The sequence below is a fragment of the Haemaphysalis longicornis genome, unplaced genomic scaffold, assembly GCF_048455015.1.
Source record: "Haemaphysalis longicornis isolate Haplotype H1 unplaced genomic scaffold, Haemaphysalis longicornis Haplotype H1 scaffold_11, whole genome shotgun sequence".
Taxonomy (NCBI): domain Eukaryota; kingdom Metazoa; phylum Arthropoda; class Arachnida; order Ixodida; family Ixodidae; genus Haemaphysalis; species Haemaphysalis longicornis.
Window position 1 is genome coordinate 38,620,318 of NW_027526214.1, and position 19,377 is coordinate 38,639,694.

The following is a 19,377-nucleotide window of genomic DNA, read 5'->3' on the forward strand; positions in this document are numbered from 1 at the left end:
TTCCCTCTCATGTGTATGTCTTGCGGTTTTTCCTTTTTTGCAGAATGATGACGTATGATTTCTTTTAAAGAGGGCGCACTGTAGCGCAACTTCCTCTCTCTACACGCACCTATAAAAGCGTTCTGCAGTGTACTGTCAATGTTACTCTGATGAAGACTGGACCACCAGTCGAAACGTTAGTAAACATGTTTGTCTTTGTTTTTTGAGACTTGCGTCGGACTCTACTTTTTGATATATATAAATATATATATATATATATATATATATATATATATATATATATATATATATATATATATATATATATATATATATATATAAATATATATATATATATTTATATAACTATATATATATATGTATATGTAGCGAATCAGAATAGGAAATGAGGGGCTCGTTGAAAATAAGAAAGAAATAAAAATTGGCAGTCAAGAAGACCTCGGAAAGCAAGGGGAGGATGTAGTAGCTCAAGATACAGAATTTGGAAATAAGAAAGTGGAGAAAAAATGCCCGCGAGGTGGGATGATGATGATGATCGTTGGATGTTTATGGCGCAAGGCCAACTGGGGCAAAGAGCGCCAAAAACCTTAAAGACTAAGTGAAATCAGCAAAAACAAAAGTAAAATCACAAATCGACAATGAGCATGGCTGGTGTATAGGGCCAGATTTCATGATGCGTGATAGGAAATGAGGTTTAAAAACTTGACGTCGGACAAATACTCAAACACACGTTTCACGGAAACAATGGCATCATCACCTAGGAAAAACGATGGATGTAGGGGAATATGTGGTCTGTAGAGTTCTCTGAAGTGTTTGTGTCGTGTTGTGTCAAGTGCCTTGCATTGTATGAGTATGTGGACCACGGATAGGCCCTCCCCACACCTGCTACACAGGGGTCTTGGAGATCCCGTGAGCAGGTGCGAGTGCGTCACATGTGTATGGCGTATCCGTAATCCAGTTAAGGTAACTTCAATGTGCCTGTTGTGTGAGTCAGTAGTGTATTGTCCCAAGTGTGGTTTTATTACGTGTAGTTTGTTGTCTGTCTGTTCGCTCCAGTCTGCTTGCCAAGTTTTACGGAGTTGTTGTCTAATGTGTGGCTTGAGGTCTGTGTAAGGTAGTGTTGCCATGTCTACTGTGTTTCGGAGTGCAGCATTGGCGGGCATTTCATCCGCCACTTCATTACCGCCAATGCCAGAGTGGCCTGGCACCCAACACACAGTCACCCCAAGGTTTGAGGAATAAGCTACCATAATTGTTTTGAAGGCAAGATTAATGACATAGTTGTTTGATGACTTTCCGGATGATAATGCACGGACGACGCTCAACGAATCTGTATAAATGACGGATGTAGGAATACGATGTTCAACTATGTGACTTACAACGAGAAATATGCCATATCCTTCTGCCGTAAAAATACTTGTATTAACATTCATTGTTCTACATGCTTCAAAATTGGGCCCATGCGCAGCACAAGACACCGCAGTGGACGTTTTAGATGCATCGCTGAAAAACTCTGCAGCCTTGTATTTATCCTGTATATACATGAAATGCTGCAAAATCCCACTTTTTGGTGTCCTGTTGTTATTGTATTTTAAGAAAAGACAAGTCACATGCAACAGGACGAAGATGCCATGGTGCTACAAGATCGGTGATAGATGACTTGAATGTGTCTACAAAGGAGACCTCATGAATAGGGACCTCGTCCCTTACTCTGAGCGAGAAGGGAACAGGAATGGATGGGCGATTTAAAAAGAGCTTTGATGTGGATGTATCATTAAAAACCGGTTTAAAAGGATGGTTGTCCATTGATGAAATTTTAGAGGCATATAACAAGTCAACATAGGTTCGCTGGTGTGATAAGCACCATTTGTCACACTCTGCGTAAAGACTCTGTACAGGGCTCGTACGGAATGCGTCACAAGGGAGGCGAAGCCCCAAGTGAAGCACTGGGTAGAGCATTTTAAGTGCTGTTTTAGTGGCTGACGCATACACAATACTCCCATAGTCCAATCTAGACCCCACTAGGCTTCTGAAAATACGTAACAGGAGTTGCTTATCCGTTTCATACGACTGGTGGGACAAGAGTTTAAGAATTTTGAGAGCCTTTAGACATTTATGTTTCAATTGTTTAATGTGAGGGATGAACGTAAGCCTTTCATCCAACACCACACCTAAAAACTTGTGTTCCTTCCTCACAGGAATCGATACGCCATTAAGGATAATGTCTGGGTCCGGATGGATCCCACGCCTCCTGGAGAAGACAACCCAGATGCTTTTTTCTGGGTTAAGTTTAAAACCGTTCTTGTCGGCCCAGCTGGCAAGATTTTAGATGCAGAGCATCTTATAGCGGGGGCCTGTCTTGCGTCGTCGGCCGTGCGGCGGCCGTCCGCGCTGCTCCTCCGACAGCTGCTCGATAACGCGCGCTCACACCCTCCTCTCTCGTTCCCCTCTCCACGCCATCTGTGTGCTGGCGCACGCTCCTCCTCCCCTCCGAAGCTCCGCCCACGCCAGCTGTGATAAGCGCGCATGCGCGCGCCCTCTCTCATCCTCCTCTCCACTCTAGCTGCTAGCGCTCGCTCGCACCTCCTCTCCCCTGCTCCTCTTCGCGCCGTCTTCGGGTTGGCGCGCTTCCCCCTCCGGGTGCGCGCTCTCTTAGTCGCTCTCTTAGGCGCACTCTTAGTCTCATACATTCAAAGTACTCAAGCAATGTGTGATGATGATGGTAACCATCCGCAATTTAATATGGAATAACAACGTAACAACACCCAACAACGTAATACCGTAATTAACAACGCAATTAACGACGGTATAGCAACAAAGATGCTCTGCATCCTCATGATCCCCCTCGGGGAGTTGCGGATAATTTTTTTGACACCGAGCTGGACTTGACGCTCACAGATGGACATATTACATGATTTAAAAGATACCTGGATGTCGTCTACATACATTGAATAAGAAATTGTAGGTGGCAGTGCCTTCCTAAGGGAGTTCATCTTAACTATGAACAGAGTGCAGCTTAGCACTCCACCTTGCGGAACGCCGTTTTCTTGCACATGAACTCTTGAGAGTGCGCTACCTACTCTCACGCGAAACGTTCTTTCGGACAAATAACTAGCAAGGGTGTTGAGCATATGGCCCGAAACACCGAAAGACTTTAGGTCACTGATGATCCCGTAACGCCAAGCGGTGTCATAGGCCTTCTCAAGGTCAAAAAACATCGTTGTGCAAAACTGTTTGTGAATGAAGGCGTCCTTTATATAGGACTCAAGCGCGACGAGTTGGTCGTTGGTGGACCGCCCTGCCCTGAAGCCTGCCTGGCAGCTCTCGAGAAGAGTATTGTACTCAAGAAAGTACATGAGTCTCCTGTTTATCATCTTCTCGAGGAGCTTGCACAGGCAGCTTGTGAGGGCGATGGGCCGATAGCTAGCGGGAGAGGAAGGGTCTTTTCCTTCCTTTAGGAAAGCCACTACTATGGCTTCTCTCCAAGAGCGACGAATGTGCCCCGAAAGCCATATGTTGTTGTATAGATGTAGGAGTGTTTCAAGAGTGTCTGGGTGTAGGTATTGTATCATGGTGTATGTGATTTTGCCTGCACCTGGAGCTGAAGGCTTACATGCGTTCAGAGCAACCTTCAGCTCATGAATTGAAAAAGGAGAATTGTAAGAAGTGTGCGACTTGTTGTTATCACGCAGGGACTTTTTTTCTACAGATGTCTTGTGTGTCATGAAAGTGTTTGTGTATTGTGCTGAACTGGACACGTGTTCGAAGTGTTGTACAAGTGTGTTAGCCTGGTCTTCCAGTGTGTCCCCTGTTGTACTAACCAGGGGCAGGCTGTGTGTCTGTTGTCCTTTTAGTTTTCGTATTCGGGTCCAGACTTTGTGTGTGTCAGTGTATGAGTCGATGGAAGTGAGGAAGGTGCGCCAACTCTCACTTTTCGCCTCACGACGCACTCGCTTCCCAAAAGCCTTTGCCCGTTTAAAAGAAATGAGGTTATCTGACGTGGGGTACCGGCGAAGGACACCCCACGCCTTGTTCTGGGCCTCTCGTGCCCGCCTACACTCCTCGTTCCACCAGGGCCTCCTTGGGTTGCGGGATGCACTGGAGGCCTGCGGCATAGACATTTCGGCGGTGTCGAGTATGTGTGCCGTGACGAGTTGGGCTGCTTCCTCCACGTGTAGGTGTTTTATGGTTGTGTGGTGTAGTTTAGATGTTTCTGTGAATGTGCTCCAGTTTGCTTTTGATTCATTAAACCTGTTATGGGAAGATGGACTGCATGGGCCTTTACATATGTACGTTAGGGAAGTGGGGAAATGGTCACTACCATATGGGTCTGTGCCCACACCCCACTCAAGACATGGAAAGAGAACTGCGGAACCAATCGCCAAGTCAAGATGCGAGTATGTATTGTGTCCTAAGTTATGGTATGTAGGCTGTTTTTTGTTGAAAAGACATGCTCCGGAGGATATAAGAAATTTCTCTATTAGGCGACCGCGGGCATCCGTTCTAGAGGAGCCCCAAAGAGAGTTGTGAGCGCTAAGGTCGCCTGTTAGTATGTATGGTTCGGACAGCTGGTCAACCAGAGCCTCGAAATCAGAGCTCAGAAGTGCAAAATCAGGAGGAATGTAAATGGAGCATACCGTTATCAACCTATTAAATATTATCGTACGGATTGCTACAGCCTCGAGGACAGTGTTCAGAGTGACAGGGTGGCAGGCTAAGGATTTCCGGGCAATTATGGCCACACCACCAGAAGAGTGTGTGCAGCCATCCCTGTCCTTTCTGAAGAACATGTAACTATTCAAGAAATTTGTGTGCTTGGAATTCAAATGTGTTTCCTGAACACACATTACACTTGGCTGATTAGCATGCAGTAGTTCGTATACATCGTCATGATTTTTAAGAAGGCCTCTACAGTTCCATTGAATTATGTTTTCTCTTCCCATTATTTAGTCTGAGAGCTACTGGAGTGTGTGTGTTTGTTTATGTGTCGTCTTTCGGGGCTGTGACTCTTGCCTTTTTTGGCTTGTCGGGAGGCTTTGGCGTCGGAACGCGTTCCTTGCGCTGCGTTCCAGGCAGGAACGGCCCGACATTCATGTCGTCGTCGGATGTCCGAGGGGCGCCCGATGGACCGGGCCCCCGGACTTGGCCCCCCTCGGGAGCCTTTCGTTTGAGCCACCACCGCCGAGGGCGTCCGGGGCGCCAGAGGTGGCACGGGCGGTGCGTTGGCGGTGGGAACCGGTGCGGGGCCCGTGGTGTCCATCCCCTCGGTACGCTTCAACGCACTGGAGGGTGGGCAGACAGAGGCGGGAGCGGCACCGGTCCCGACGGAAGAGGTTGCCACCACAACCGCTGCTGCCTCAGCAAGCGGCGTGGTGGCGGGTTGGGCTGCCAGAGGCAACCCAGAGGGGGGCGGCGGAGGGACCAGGTCAGACTCGCTGAACTGGGTCCCTGTTGAAACCAGATGCCGCTCTGCCCCCCGGCGAGCTGCGTCGGCGTACCTCCCTAGAGGGAAAGAGGCGAACCCCTTCCGCGCCTCTGGGAAGGTGATGTTTTCAGTGATTTTGAGGTTGAATATTTTCTTTTCCATCTGAAACCTTTCACACGTGCGGGAGTTCGCAGCATAAGGTCCTTGACAGTTGCTGCACATTAATTGTTGAGCCTAGCAGTTATCTGTATCATGATCTTGAGATGAACATTTTGCACACGTTGTTTTTCCACAACAGGAGGTGGTGCCATGCCCGAACCGTTGGCACTTGAAACAGCGCCGCGGGTTCGGGATGTAAGGCCGGACAGAACAATGAATGAAACCCGCTTTGATGGATTCAGGGAGTGTGGAACGGTCAAATGTCAAGATAATATGCTTTGTCATGATTTGCTTATCATCTCGCCGCAAGGTGATGCGCCTCACTGCCGTCACGCCCTCGCCTTTGAGACCTTCGAGCAGATCGGCTTCCGTCTCTTTATCAGATCTGGCTCAGAGATCACACACTGAGAGCTATTGAGGCTACGGTGGGGTGTGACTCTGATGTCCAGATCTGCCATGCGATTCTGGGTAAGGAGGCTTGTGGCTTGCTGGCGAGTGTTCACCTCGACCAGAACTTCGCCGGTTCTCAGTTTCTTGGCTTGGAAAGACTTGCCAAGGATGCCTTCAAGGAATTTGGTGATAAGGAACACTGGCTGGGAGGAGATAGGGTTTCACTTGTCAAGAGATTCAACAATCAAGAAGTGCGGATAGTTATCTGCCTTTTGGGATGCAATTGTTGGCAAGGGTGGGAATGAAGCTTCGGTGCGGCCCCTTTTCGGGGGCCGATCACGTTTGGGGGGGGGGGTTTGAAAAATGCCATATGATACATTGGAAAGCAGGGAGACGGGGGTACTTTCTTCTTTGACCTTACCCTGGTAGTCAAAGAGGTCCCGGAGCTCCCTGCCTGGTGAACAGACAGGGAACCCATCCGCCGGAGCTTGACCTGGGCTCCGACGGCCACCGTTCGTGGTTTCTAACCCTCCACCTATAAACACATCGCCATGGTTGGATCCAGCTTATGTTTGGGGGCTCGGGGTCCGCGGTATCGCCAGTACAGTCACCAGGATTGCTCAAGGTGCCCCGTGCGGGGGCGAGGTGGGACCGAACCCAAGACCTCCAGAATACTGGTCCGGTGCGATAACCACTACGCTACCAGCGGGGCTACTTTACCCTCCACTTTCTGGGATATTAATATATTGCCGCGAACCATACATTGGGTTTGTTTATTTGTGTTTTGCTTTTTCCGCCCGGCTGTGCCGGTCTGTGTTATTTCTGCGCCAAGGGAAGCGCGTGTTCCATTCTTTCTTTCTGTGCCGCATGTGTTATCTGTCGTGATAGGGAGAGCATTCCGATCTAACGTGTACAGCCCAGAATATTCTTCTTGGATCTACTATGTTCTCGATGTGAATCGACGTTTGGAGAACCACGCGCGCCGAAAGATAAAAAGCCTGCAGTGCGGACGCCGGAGCTTTCGATTCGACGACACTCGCCTGTGCAAGTCACCTTGTTGACCGCTGCTTCGCCGCCTCTGTATTCTTTTGAGTTGTTAGGGGAGCACAAGTTCGCTCCAATAAACGTGTTTCTCATTCAAGGCAACTGCATCGTCCTTGTCTTCGCGACATCTGGTGTAGGTGCGGGGTACTAGGCCTTTATGCCCTCTACGACATCTCGAAGCCGCCAAGCTAGTCCAACCAGAGAAAGCCCCCGACTGCAAGGATTGCTACCCGAGTTCGGTCTTCTGCCAGAAGGGCCCAAGAGAAGGAACGCTGCAACCAACACCATGGTGCAAGAAACAACGTCGCCAATCATCCTGCAGCAGCTCCGAGAACCGCCATCGTTCCGGGGAGCCCCCGCTGAAGACCCCGAAGAATGGTTGGAGAAGCTGGAGCGCGTCCGCATCTTCAACAGGTGGGACGACGAAGAAACTTTCTGGCATGTCTTCTTTTACTTAGAAGATGCTGCTCGAACTTGGTTCGAGAATCATGAGAGCTGTTTGACCGACTGGACTCAATTCAAAAGGGAGTTCCTTAAGACTTTCACTACCGTGGTGAGAAAAGAGCGAGCTGCGCTTTTGCTTGAAACTCGAACGCAGCACCCCAACGAAGGAGTCGTGATTTTCGTTGAGGACATTAAGCGACCTTTTCGTCGTGCGGACCCTGAAATGACCGAGGGAAAGAAGCTCAGGATTCTAATGCGACGAGTGAAGCAAGAGCTTTTTGCTTGTCTAGTCCGTAACCCTCTGAAGACAGTGGCGGAATTCGCGTCTGAGGCGGCCGCGATGGAGAAGACGCTAGAAATTCGAACGAGGCAGTACGATCGCCCTGTCAACGTGCTGTTCTCGGAGACCTTCGGTGCCGCAAATCGAAGCTCCAACACATTGCGAGAGACCATCCGAGCAGTGGTCAGGGAGGAGCTTCGTAAGCTTTTTCCAACGACGCCGCAACCTCAAGTGGCTTCCCTGACCGGCGTAATCCGAGAAGAAGTCCAAAACGCACTGGGAACTTCTACGCCGTCGGAAGCACCCCGCGAACCACAAGCCATGACCTAATCCTCGGCTGTTCGTCAACCCCGCTCTGCCCCAACCCGTCGTCAAGAGGCCTAGCCATACCGCCGTCCAATGCCGCCCGCCCGACGCAATGTAGACCAATACCTGACGCCAAGGAAGACCGACGTGTGGCGAACGCCCGATAATCGCCCGCTGTGCTACCACCGTGGAGAGGCCGACCACATCTACCGTCGCTGTCCCTACAAGAGGCCCAGTTTGCGAGGGTTCTCCGTCGACGCCCCACGCCCCCCATACGGCCAGCGCCCTGCTGAGATCGGAGCATACCTCTCCAACACCAACCGAGGACCAGCCCGCTTCAACCGTTCACCGTCGCCCTACCCGTATCAGTCACCGAACCGCCGCAGCACTGCTGACTTCTCACGTGGAAGGTCCCCCAGCCCACGCGGGGGAAACTAAAAGCAGCAACTTCGGGAGGTAAAGTTGCACAGACGCCGCTCAAATCCTATTCGACGGATACAAGGTTCTGTTTTGGATCCGGTACGGCTACACCAGATGCCACAACGGCGGAAAAATGAAAACCCTCCAACGACGCAGCGACTCGCTGAAGACCATCATTCACGACATGACCTCAACCCGACGACCCGACCTAGCCCTAACAAGACTCCTGAACATGACGACAGCTACACGGCGCGACGCGTACCCGACCTGACCGAGACGTCCGTTGACAAGACGACGACAACGACGATGCACAGTGCCCGACCGTCAACACGTACAAACAGAGATACGACGCCCCGATGAACACGGAACTTAAGGAAGACTGCATCTGACGTCAAGGTGTCCATCGACGACTTTGACGTAGTCGCCCTCGTAGACACGGGAGCTGACTATTCGGTAATGAGCGGACCATTTCCGTCTAAACTGAAGAAAGTTATGACAAGATGAGACGGTCCGCACATACGCACAGCAGGAGGCCACCTCGTGACGCCAGGTGGAACGTGCACATCGCGCGTCACCATAGACGGCACAACGTACCCTGCGGCGTTCGTCATTCTGCCTAACTGCTCCCGCGACGCAATTCTAGGAATAGACTTTTTGATGGACAACGGTGCAATAATCGATCTGCCGACCAAGTCAATAACTTTTTTCCCCAATCACTCCATGACGCCGGAACCGAACCCCGAACGACGTGCTGCTGTAAGGATTGCCGATGATCATGTCGCCCTGCCACCCCGCGCAAGCTTGATGGTCGCCGTCTACTGTGAAGATGCTGCTCCTGACGTCGACGCTATCGTAAACACTGATCAAAGGGTGCTTCTCGACCGTGGTGTGTCGGTCGCAAGAGGCATTGCGCACTTCAAGGAACACCAATCCCACACTTTGGTTACTAATTTCCCCGAGGAGTACCAGCATTTAAACAAGGGTGCGGCAATTGCATTCCTCGGAGAAGCGCAAGAAGCAAGTGACGTGATCGCGGTCGCCGACTTTGAACGCACACCCGTAGAAACCTTCAAGCTCCCGCAACTCTTCGACGTGAATCCGGCGCTACCGCAACAACAACGGAACAAGTTATTGGCTTTGCTGCGTCCCTATAACGAATGTTTTTCGTCGAGCGCAAAACTACGTCAGACCCCTCTAGCGAAGCACCGAATAATAACCGAAGATGGAGCCCGACCTACCCGACAGTCACCATACCGCGTCTCTTCACACGAACGGGAAGCCACCCGGACTCAAGTCGACGACATGCTCAGCGACGACATTATACAGCCATCGAAAAGCCCCTGGGCTGCACCCGTCGTACTCGTAAAGAAAAAAGACGGCACATTAAGGTTTTGTGTTGACTACTGGCGACTGAACAAAATCACGAAAAAGGACGTGTACCCCCTCCCCCGAATCGACGACGCCCTCGACCACCTCTACCACGCGAAGTACTTCTCATCGATGGACCAGAAGACCGGCTACTGGCAAATTGAAGTGGACGAGAGAGACCGAGAGAAGACTGCATTTATAACCCCAGACGGCCTATACGAGTTCAAGGTGATGCCGTTTGGGCTGTGCACAGCACCAGCGACGTTTCAAAGAGTCATGGACACTGTGCTAGCTGGCCTTAAGTGGCACACCTGCCTCGTATACCTCGACGACGTAGTGGTACTCGCCCGGACTTTCGACGAACACCTTGCAAGGTTGGAGTCTGTACTCGAGGCCATTCGTACGTCGGGGTTGACGCTGAAGCATGAAAAGTGCCGTTTCGCATAAGGGGAACTCTAGTTCTAGGGCCACGTCGTCAACGCCGCGGGAGTCCTACCTGACCCGGCCAAAACTTCAGCCATTGCGAACTTCCCAAGGCCGAAAGACAAGAAGAGCGTGGGAAGATTTCTCGGACTTTGCGCATACTACCGGCGCTTCGTCGCAAACTTCGCACGCATTGCAGAGCCACTCACGCGCTTGACGAAAGATAGCACCCCTTTCAGCTGGGAAAACGACCAAGAAAAAGCATTCTGCGAGCTGCAAAAACGCCTGCAAAGCCCGCCCGTGCTCGCTGATTTGGACGAAAATGCCGAAACGGAAATGCACACGGACGCCAGTGATATAGGCTTGGGTGCCGTCCTTGTCCAAAAGCAAAGCGGCTGCGAAAGGGTAATCGCCTATGCCAGCCGGGGTCTGTCGAAGGAGGAGAAAAACTATTCTGCCTCTGAGAAAGAGTGCCTGGCTATTATAAGGGCGATTTCAAAATTTCGCCCATACGTGTATGGAAGGCCATTCAAGGTTGTAACAGACCACCATGCGCTGCGTTGGCTCGCCAATTTGAAGGACCCCTCTGGCCGTCTTGGGCGGTGGAGCTTGCGCCTGCAGGAGGTCGACGTTACAGTCGTTTATAAATCCGACAGGAAACACTCCGACGCCGACTGCCTGTCCCGCGCCCCCGTCGACCCACGACCACAAGACGCTGATGAAGAAAGTGCGTTCTTCGGGATCGTGACGGAGAGCGACCTAGCCGCCCAGCAGCGTGCCGACCCCGACTTACGCGTCATAATCGAGTACCTCGAGGGATGCAACGTTGCCGTTCCTAGGACCTTCAAACGCAGCCCACCAGCATTCAGCCTGAGAAACTCCGTGCTCGTGAAGAAGAATTTCAGCCCCGGAACAAGAGCGAATTACCTTCTCGTCATTCCCGCGGACCTTCGTGACGAAATTTTGGAAGCGTGCCACGACGACCCGTCTTCCGGACATCTCGGCACAGCCCGCACTATTGGAAAAATCACGGCGAGGTGCTACTGGCCCGGCCTTACCTCGGACGTCACCCACTACGTCCGGAGCTGCCGTGACTGCCAGCGACGAAAAACGCCACCGACAAGACCCGCCGGACTGCTGCATGCAACCGATCGCCGTCCCATCGAGACCATTTCAACAGATTGGAATGGACCTTTTAGGCCCGTTTCCTACGTCACGATCACAGAACAAGTGGATTGTCGTAGCGACAGACTACATGACGCGCTACGCAGAGACCGCCGCTCTTCCGAGGGGGACTGCACAAGAAGTGGCAAAGTTCTTTATAAGCCAAGTTGTGCTGCGACATGGAGCCCCGGAAGTCCTAATCACCGACCGCGGAACGGCATTTACTGCGGAGCTGATGCAAGGATATTACGCTACAGCAACACGGAACACCGAAGAACGACGGCGTACCACCCCCAAACGAACGGACAAACAGAACGTCTGAACAAGACGATCGCAGATATGCTTTCAATGTACGTTGACGTTGAACATAAGACTTGGGATGAAGTGCTCCCGTATGTCACGTTTGCGTACAACACGGCTATCCAGGAGACGACGCAGCTGACGCCGTTCGAGCTTGTCTACGGTAGAAGGCCGACTTTGATGCTCGACGCCATGCTTCCGCACGTAGAAGACGACGACCTCAACGCCGACGTCTACGGATATCTTCAACGTGCGGAGGAGGCCCGCCAGCTCGCTCGAGTTCGTATAACGAACCAGCAGCTGGTGGATGCGGGCCGCTACAACCTCCGACGCCGAGACGCCGAGTACCAACCAGGGGATCGTGTGTGGGTTTGGACTCCCATCCGACGACGCGGACTCAGTGAGAAGCTCCTGCGACGGTATTTTGAACCCTACCAAATTCTACGACGTGTCGGCCAACTTACCTACGGGGTGATCCCCGATGGTGATTCCGGAACATAACGACGACGCACGCGGCCCGAAGTCGTCCACGTGGTTCGCTTAAAACCTTTTTACGGACGATAACGAATTTTTTTTTTTATTTTCGGACTGTCACTTATGTTAGCATCGGGGTGATGCACTCTTAGAGGGGGGTAATGCCGCGAACCATACATTGGGTTTGTTTATTTGTGTTTTGCTTTTACCGCCCGGCTGCGCCGGTCTGTGTTATCTCTGCGCCAAGGGAAGCGCGGGTTCCATTCTTTCTTTCTGTGCCGCATGTGTTATCTGTCGTGATAGGGAGAGCATTCTGATCTAACGTGAACAGCCCAGAATAATCTTCTTGGATCTACTATGTTCTCCATGTGAATCGACGTTTCGAGAACCACGCGCGCCGAAAGATAAAAAGCCTGCAGTGCGGACGCCGGAGCATTCGATTCGACGACACTCGCCTGTGCAAGTCACTTTGTTGACCGCTGCTGCGCCGCCTCTGTATTCTTTTGAGTTGTTAGTGGAGCACAAGTTCGCTCCAATAAACGTGTTTCTCATTCAAGGCAACTGCATTGTCCTTGTCTTCGCGACAATATTTATATAAATATATATATATATATATAGTTATACATATATAGGAAATGAGAAGCTCGGGAAAATTAGACGGAAATGGTTGTTGGCAGTCAAAATTGTTCTCCACTTTATTTCTTTCTTTCCAAATTCTTTATATATTCCAATGACCTGAAACATCCTCCCCTTTGCTTTCTAAAGTTTTCTTGACACTGCCAACTGCTATTTATGTTACTTTCAACAATCCCTTCATTTCCCATTCTGATATATATATATATATAAATATATATATATATACATATATATATATATATATATATATATATATATATATATATATATATATATATATATATATATATATATATATATATATACGACGTTTCGGCTGCGAACCAGCCTGTTTCAAGTGAAGTACATAGTTCGCATGCAGGGTATATGTAGGCTCGCCAGGAGCGCTGTGAGCACGTGGACATATTATTTCAAAAGTGTACAGCAAGACACAAGTGGAAAGGAACGTACTGCACGACTGGGCCTGCAAGTAATTCACCTGAATATACAACACGGCGAGAAGCAAAAGCGAGGCACTTAGGAAGCGTGTTTCCTTCAGCCACCGCCCACCCACGCACAGCAATATTAAGAAAATAAACAAATAAGAAAGGGGTACTGGGCATCTTACTCCAAAGGAGCGGAAACAACCTGCCGCTTAAGGCGGAAGCGTAGAATCGACAATTAGTCGTCCAGACACTGGGGAACGCAAAATGGCAGAAGGCGACGTTGAATTTCAAGAATGCAGGCGGGATGATTACCGAGGGGGCCGCGTCCTCAAAGGAAAGTGCCGCCGCGGCGGGAGGAGACCACATAATAGCCACACATGGCTTACCCGCGGCCCGTGTCTCGGGCACAAGGCGGACAATGACGACTCCTCGAAGGGCGCCGACGCGGACAGAGCTGTGCGTCAGCCACCCAAGAAGAGTGCAGGCTGTGCGAGGACTTTGAGAAATGACACACAAAGCAGGAAATAAACAAAGAAATAGCACACAGAAAAAAGCAGTTGAACGAGCACCCGGCTCATGACATGAAAGGGATAGATTCAACAAATTGTCCGCTTACATTTGATATTTTTGCAAGTAGCAAGGGTTTGCACATTAGGAAAAAAGTAAAAGAAAGATGTGACGCACGTACGAGAACAAATCTCCAATGATCTAAGGAGAAAAAAAAGACACTTCGTAGCTAGTCATCAATGGCAGGATAAATTCACACACAGCATGCTTTAAACAAACTGACAATCGACAGAATACAAAGAATACACGTGTACAAATCGTAGAACATGGGGAACCATAGCAGTGAACAAAAATAGCTTACAAAATGACATTTCGGGCAAAAAGCAATGATGCATACGGAGAAAATAAGTTATTCACAACACTAGACCGAATAGTGCTTGGAAAGTGTAATGATGGGATACAGCAAGATTTCGTGCAGGAGAAGCATTAAAGCGTACGGAAAAGTAACCGGCTGACAACGATGAACCATTCAACGGTTGAGAAGTGGTAACGTGCGATACATCCCGCTACAAGGTCTAGGTTTTTAAGGCACGACATCCTTCCCTGAGACTCATTGATACCTCTTGTGAGAGTGTTATATTTGTGGATCAGATAAGATTCGCAGGCTTCCCTGTCGAAATGGGTTTTAAATCCTGATTGGAGCACTGTGGCCTTAAATTGATCGAACGTGTGTTTCAAAGAGTTGATATGTTTGGAAACAGGGAGATAAAGTTTTGTTTTTGCATCGGATCTGTGAATATTGATGCGTGTTCTAAAAGAATTTTCAGTCTGTCCAATATATTGCGCACCACAATCCCTAAATTCTAGGAGGTAAACTATATTTGCAGTGTCACAATAAATATTGCCCCTGGTCTGCATGGAAAAGTCAGATTGCCTACTCTGAGCGCTTGTTGTTGGTGTCATCATTAGACACAATTTGCACAGGGGTTTTCAAAATGGTGTGGAACCTGTGAAACTAGTTTCTCTTGATCGAGATGATGTTACAATGTCTCTGATGTTTCTTGCCCGACGATACACCACGCGTGGTGGGTCTGGAATGACGTGCGTCGTTCTTTCACTCTGGAGCAAGATGTTTTTGTGTCTTCTTATAGTTTCATTGACGTTTGGGCCAGATGCCGAATATGTCAGAATCAGATTGGTTTGTGACCTCGAAGTGGAGGTTTTATTGCCACTAATAAGGCTAGAACGCTCCTGTTCTGATGCCTTCATGATTGAATCTTTAATGAGTGGTATGGGTATTTTTGTTCGGTGAGGTCACTGCGGAGCTTATCACAATTAGAAGCGAAGTCATTTTGGTTAGAGCAAATTCTGCCGAAGCGTAGGGCTTGGCTGTATGTAATGGCCGTTTTGCAGTGTCTCACCTTGCCTGCTTTGAAAGTTCAAGAATTGGTGTAGGTCGGTGGGTTTTTGTACACACAAGTACCTAGTCTGTGTCCGTTAGTTGTTATCTGCACGTAAAGGAAATTTATTGTAGAAGTTGAATACTCAAGTGAGAATGAGATACCACTGTGAGCACTGTTGGAATCGGATATAAATTGTTTCAGGGCTTCCTCACAATGAGACCAAGCCAAGAAAATGTTCTTGGTTTGGTCTCATGGTGAGGAAGCCCTGAAACAATTCATATCCGATTTCAACAGTGCTCGCAGTAATATCTCATTCTCACATGAGTATTCAACTTCTACAATAAATTTCCTTGACGTCCAGATAACAACTAACGGAAACAGACTAGAGACTTCTGTGTACAAAAACCCACCGACCTACACCAATTCTTGAACTTTCAAAGCAGCCACGTGAGACACTCCAAAACGGCCATTCCATACAGCCAAGCCCTACGCTTCCGCAGAATTTGATCTAACCAAAATGACTTCGCTTCTAATTGTGATAAGCTCCGCAGTGACCTCGCCGAACAAAAATACCCACTACCACTCATTAAAGATTCAATCATGAAGGCATCAGAACAGGAGCGTTCTAGCCTTATTAGTGGCAATAAAACCTCCACTTCGAGGTCACAAACCAATCTGATTCTGACATATTCGGCATCTGGCCCAAACGTCAATGAAACTATAAGAAGACACAAAAACATCTTGCTCCAGAGTGAAAGAACGACGCACGTCATTCCAGACCCACCACGCGTGGTGTATCGTCGGGCAAGAAACATCAGAGACATTGTAACATCATCTCGATCAAGAGAAACTAGTTTCACAGGTTCCACACCATTTTGAAAACCCCTGTGCAAATTGTGTCTAATGATGACACCAACCACAACCGCTCAGAGCAGGCAATCTGACTTTTCCATGCAGATCAGGGGCAATATTTATTGTTACACGGCAAATATAGTTTCCTCCTAGAATTTAGTGATTGTGGTGTGCAATATATTGGACAGAGTGAAAATTCTTTTAGAACTCGCATCAATATTCACAGATCCGATGCAAAAACAAAACCTTATCTCCCCCTTTCCAAACATATCAACTCTTTGAAACACCCGTTCGATCAATTTAAGGCCACAGTGCTCCAATCAGGATTTAAAACCCATTTCGACAGGGAAGCCTGCGAATCTTATCTGATCCACAAATATAACACTCTCACAAGAGGTATCAATGAGTCTCAGGGAAGGCTGTCGTGCCTTCAAACCTAGACCTTGTAGGGGCACGTATCGCACGTTACCACTTCTCAACCGTTGGATGGTTCATCGTTGTCAGCAGGTTACTTTTCCGTATGCTTTAATGCTTCTCCTGCACGAAATCTTGCTGTATCCCATCATTACACTTTCCAAGCACTATTCGGTCTAGTGTTGTGAATAACTTATTTTCTCCGTATGCTTCACTGCTTTTTTGCGCGAAATGTCATTTTGTAAGCTATTTTTGTTCACTGCTATGGTTCCCCATGTTCTACGATTTGTACACATGTATTCTTTGTATTCTTTCGATTGTCAGTTTGTTTAAAGAATGCTGTGTGCGAATTTATACTGCCATTGATGACTAGCTACGAAGTGACTTTTTTTCTCCCTAGATCATTAGAGATTTGTTCTCGTACGTGCGTCACATCTTTCTTTTACTTTTTTCATAATGGGCAAACCCTTGTTACTTGCAAAATATCAAATGTCAGCTGACAATTTGTTCTATCTATTCATTTCCTGTCATGAGCCGGGGGCTCGTGCAACTGCATTTTTCAGTGTGCTGTTTTTTTGTTTATTTCCTGCCTTGTGTGTCATTTCTCGAAATCCTCGCACAGCCTGCGCTCTTCTTGGGTGGCTGACGCACAGCTCTGTCTGCATCGGCGCCCTTCGAGGAGTTGTCATTGTCCGCCTTGTGCCGGGACCCGGGCCACAGATAAGCCATTTGTGGCTATTATCTGGTCTCCTCCCGAAGCGGTGGCACTTTCCCTATGAGGACGCGGCCCCCTCGCTAATCCTCCCGCCTGCATTCTTGAAATTCCACGTCGCCTTCTGTCATTTTGCGTTTCCCAGTGTCTGGACGACTAATTGTCGATTCTACGCTTCCGCCTTAAGCGGCAGGTTGTTTCCGCTCCTTTGGAGTAAGATGCCTATACCCCTTCCTTATTTTTTTACTTTTCCTAATATTGCGGTGCGTGGGTGGGCGGTGGCTGAAGGAAACACGCTTCCTAATTGCCTCGCGTTTGATTTTCGCCGCGTTTTATATTGAGATGAACTACCTACGCGCCCAGTCGTGCAGTACGTTTCTTTCCACTTGTTTCTTGCTGTACACTTTTGAAATAATATGCCCAAGTGCTCACAGCACTCCTTGAGAGCCTACACATACCCTGTATTCGACCTATGTACTTCACATGAAAAAGGCCGGTTTCCAGCCGAAACGTCGTATTATATATTGTTATGTTTTGCGTGGTGACTCTAATTTAATATACTATTCAGCTGCTAAGCCCTGCACTGTTAATTAAATATATATATATATATATATATATATATATATATATATATATATATATATATATATATATATATATATATATATATATATATATATATATATATATATATATATATATATATATATATATATATATATATATATATATATATATATATATATATATATATATATATATATATATATATATATATATATATATATATATATATATATATATATATATATATATATATATATATATATATATATTTATACAATTCGTGGCTCTACGGCGGCGGTGCAACATTGAAACCTTTTCTGCAATTTGTGCACACTGCATGGCTGCTCGTGCGCTCGCAGAATATTCTACATCAGAAAGACTTCCGCCCGGTTTGACGAGGCGAAGCGATCTGACAACCAATTCCTCCAACTCTAGGCCGTCCAGCGGGTCATCGTGGCGTTGGCCAGGCAGAAGTCTTCGCGGCCCGTTAGCGGGCGGGGGGCCTCTAACCCTGGTGGTGACAGCGAGGATAGCAGTGGCCAAGTCTTAAGTCTTAACTTGTACTTCAACCGCAGGCACAATAAGTAAGGAAGAACTAATGAAATATCTACGTGGCGGACGCTAGAGCATTGTGCGCATTCAGCAACCATGGCCGAAGCCTCTGGCCCACGCTCATCTGCGCACGCGGAAAAAGTGATTTCTTTGTAGTGTCCTAAAAAGTGTGCTCTACAATTGGCCCTATACCAGTCGCAACAACACCTCGAAGCCACTCAAGTAAAATATCATCGACTACAAGCCCGGAAAAACACATTAACTGAACCAAAATGGACTCTATTCCGTAACAATTGGGCTATATTTGGGTCACCAAAACAATCACAACCACCTGTAGGCCGCGACCGTGAAAATCTTCAGTTCAACATTACCACTGTCACTCAAGGAAGCTGCGTTGAAGAAACTCTCGCGTGCAAAATGACAAATTCTTTGTCAGCTGGCCGAAACCTTCTTAAGCACCTCAGTCTCTCAACGCAGTCATTAACTGGAAATTAAAAACAGTGGACAGAATGTAACGGACTTCATTTTGAAACCTCATCGTGCAGCTCCAAAAAGTTCCACCTACCACCTAGAAAACTTCTCTTCGGGCCACGCTCGCAGTAATTGCAAATCGAACGATAAAAACCTTGCAAACCGTTAGGCCTCGGCCCCTTTATGTAAGGGACTCATTTTATATTGACGACAGCCCTGTCCTTACAGACGCAAAAACCGAATTCACCAAATTTATCAGATACTGCCAAAAAAAATCAAATATTGATTTAAATATTTGGGAGCATAAACAGTAGCCAATTCAATGTTACAACCTCCATTCCCAACAAAGAGACTCTGCCGATTTTGGCTGTAAGCATGAATCTTGTTAACGGCAAGCACTGAGCCAGAGAGCCCGAATAACGGTGACACGAACGAAGGAAAACGCAAGTAAAACACTTTTCAAGCAAAGAACAATATTCAAAAAGAAAACCAAACACACAATAAGTAAAGAACCGTCAGACCCTGCCTGGGACACTGAGAGGTTTCTAAAGAAATGCTTCTTTCAGACACTGACAAAGCCGAAAAATGGGGACAAGTGCAATGATAAAATCAAGAAATAACACTTCCCTTTACAAACATTA